The sequence below is a fragment of the Siphateles boraxobius genome, unplaced genomic scaffold (assembly GCF_051911475.1).
Source record: "Siphateles boraxobius isolate OS27281-9 unplaced genomic scaffold, OSU_SipBor_1 12, whole genome shotgun sequence".
Classification (NCBI taxonomy): domain Eukaryota; kingdom Metazoa; phylum Chordata; class Actinopteri; order Cypriniformes; family Leuciscidae; genus Siphateles; species Siphateles boraxobius.
In genome coordinates, this window is record NW_027508722.1 from 3484586 (window position 1) to 3487687 (window position 3102).

At 38.9% G+C, this 3102-nt stretch overlaps 1 long non-coding RNA gene across 1 annotated transcript; it reads left to right on the plus strand.

Annotated features, from left to right (window-relative positions):
• The first annotated feature begins 778 nt into the window (after window positions 1-778).
• LOC143714900 (uncharacterized) lies at window positions 779-1882 on the plus strand. Its single transcript, XR_013195640.1, has 3 exons — window positions 779-924; window positions 998-1090; window positions 1169-1882. It is a non-coding gene; the product is annotated as an uncharacterized LOC143714900 (long non-coding RNA).
• Window positions 1883-3102: the final 1220 nt, after the last annotated feature.

The following is a 3102-nucleotide window of genomic DNA, read 5'->3' on the forward strand; positions in this document are numbered from 1 at the left end:
GAAAGTTGCACGATTTGTTGAGGACTTTGCCTCCAGATAAGAAAGGGAAGTGGCCACACTTCCTTCTTCAACTGTTGTTTGCGTATAACACCACTATTCATCAGTCCACCCAGCACTCCCCTTACGAACTCATGTTTGGCCAGAAGCCTCAGTTACCGATTGATTTCCTCTTGGGTGTAGCAGAAGAAGAGTTGGTAGGAGGTTGTGTGAGTGACTGGATTCTCCAACATAAAGAACATTTGTCTTTAGTTTATGATAGTGCACGGAGATGTCTGGAGGAGAAGGCCCCGTACCAGGGAATAGTGCCACCAAATGGTGCCCTTATAATTGCTCCAGGCAGGTTGGTTTATTGTAGGAGTCACCCTTTGGGGCGCAATAAAATCCAAGATGCATGGTCTCCTAACTTGTTTGAAGTGGTAGAATGCAAGGATGACCTTGGAAATGTTTATGAAGTGCGACGTCGAGATGGCACAGGTCCTTCTAAGTGCCTTCATAGATCTGAGTTAATGCCGGTCCCTACCTCACATATCAGCATGGCCCCGGTGGCGGAGGGAGGAGTACAGAGTAGTGAAGGAGTGGAGGAAGAGATTGAATTTGAGGAAGGTGATGGATTGGTGGTGGAAGTCACGGTTTCCCACCCAAGTGCTTTAGGTCGAATTAGTAAGGGGCCAATTGAACCAGGAATACAGTCGCATCCCTATCCTTGTACTGGAGGTCAGGTAGATTGTGTTAGGGACCCTGGGGACCAGAATGTTCGGCAGAATGCGTCCAGCGTCATTTCCGCCTAAGCAAGTTAAAGGGGGGTGTGGCACAATGGTGTGGGAGACACGCACATGTTTGTTTGGCGTGGACTTGCTGTGAGTGAGAAGAGCTGCTGCACGCTGGGGGTACCGCTTACCGGTTTATGTTGCCAATAATCCTTGGGTAGGTCGTTTGATTTAGGTGTAAAAAGCAGAGTATTGTTTGTTATTGAGTATGTGTTTTGGATGTGTTTTAGTAACAAACCTGGCATTGTGACGCGGTCATTCACTTGGATCTGTACGTATCATATCGTTCAGTTTCCCCTGTTCATGTTGCGGACAATTCCCGGGTAGGTCGTTTGATTTTATTATGTGCAAAAAGCGAACTATTGTTGTTCTTGAGCATGTATATTTTGTATGTGTTGTAGTAACCTAACAAGCTTGCCATCGCGTTCGTGACTTGTCATAATACGTGTTCAGTATAAGATAGGACACACTGTGGAGGTAATGAAATGATTTATGTTGTTTTATATTTTATAGAAAGATGTAATGAAATGTATGGTCCAAATGCTAATTGTATATTTTAATAGTGTACAAATGCAGATGTGTATTATGTTTTGGCAGATTCATCTGGCAGCTGATGGTGCACTACACCACTGTTTTTCCCAGTATATGGTTTATTTATAACTGTGTCTGTTTGGATTTGTTTCTGGTTGGTTTCATCAATTTCATGTGAATATGGTATTGTTTATTTGTTTTCTTTTTCTTTAGTTGATTTTCGTCCATTGTATAGTGTAATTTTCTTTCCTTATTTTTTTCTTTATTTTGTTTGGCCAGCGAGGGGTTTTTCTTTACTGGATGTAACTATAATTCCCTTATTAGGAGATGGTGTGAGGCAGTGATAGTGGTATCTCTTGATTTGAGGATTGTGTATTACATTTGGCATGTGTTACAATTTTCCTGGGTTGCACTAAATTAGCAGAGACTGTTACTTCCAGTCCAAGACTTTGTCTAAGTAAATCAATCTGGCTCCTATTGCGGCCCCTTTATTTTGTGTATGTTTATGTTGTTTGGTATTTGTTGAATTAATGTTTATATATGTTGTTGTTTGTTCTAAAGAAATAAAGAAACCGTGTACCTCACCGGAACCTATACTTTCATTTAGTTGAACAACTTGAGCGGGTTTACGCCCCCCTTTAATAAATAGTCTAAATTATAGACTTTGGATGGTCTCTCTATTACATATATCCATTGCATTTAAAAGTCCATCAGTCTTATGTACAGTCTTAATGTTTACTGAAAACAGTCACAGGTCTATAGTTCATTTATAGGTAATTTCCAGGATCGTTAACATTTGATGAATTCTGCAATGAACATTTAAATTTGGAGATTCAGAGAGTCAGGGTGAAGCGCTAAGCGATTAATGGCTTTACTGACTCAAAATCAATTTCTGTCCCTTTTCAATATTCACTGCCATTCAAAGATTTGGGGTCAGTAAGATAAAAAAAAGAAAGAATGGATACATTTATTCAACAGGTACTAATTCAAAAGTGACAGTAAAGACATTTATAATGTTGCAAAATATTAAAATTTCAAATAAATTATGCTCTTTTGAACTTTCTATTCATCAAAGAAACCTGAAAAAAAAATGTATCTCAGTTTCCACAAAAATGAAGCAGCACAACTGTTTTTAAATTTATAATAATAAGAAATGTTTCTTGAGCATCAAATCATCATATTAGAATGATTTCTGAAGGATCATGTGACACTGAACACTGATGCTGAAAATTCAGCTTTGCTCACAAAAATAAATTACATTTTACAATATACTGTTATACATCCTCACTGGCATTCAGTCGATTAACTGCTGACATTTGCCTACAGCGGATACGAGCGTTGCGTCGTATGTCAAAAGCAAACACAAGCCATTATAATCACTGATGCTGTCTACACTGGATACAGTATACACATGTCTGTTTATTTTACTCCACACGCTTGAGTCTGCCAGCAAGAGGACGAATGGAAGAGTAAATAGGAGCGTAAAGGAGCGTTTTCCTTGACATCCTGTTTAAACGGTTCGTTTAACAGCTCATCTCCAGATTTCAGAAGAAGCCCAGTGTCAGGAAGAAGTGGATGATTTTGTTTTTAAGGGCGTCCTGGATAACTTCAGAGGATTAAATGTTTGTGCGGAGCATTTGACTGCAGATTGTCTCGTAAATGATCCACAGTGTAAACAACAAAATTTGGTTGAAAGATGAAGCAGCAACTGTATTGAATCTGACAGCAGCTGCATCACAAGTAAATTATTTCATAATGCTTTGTTTGTAAATTATGGTTTTATATGGATAATGTTTTCAAAACA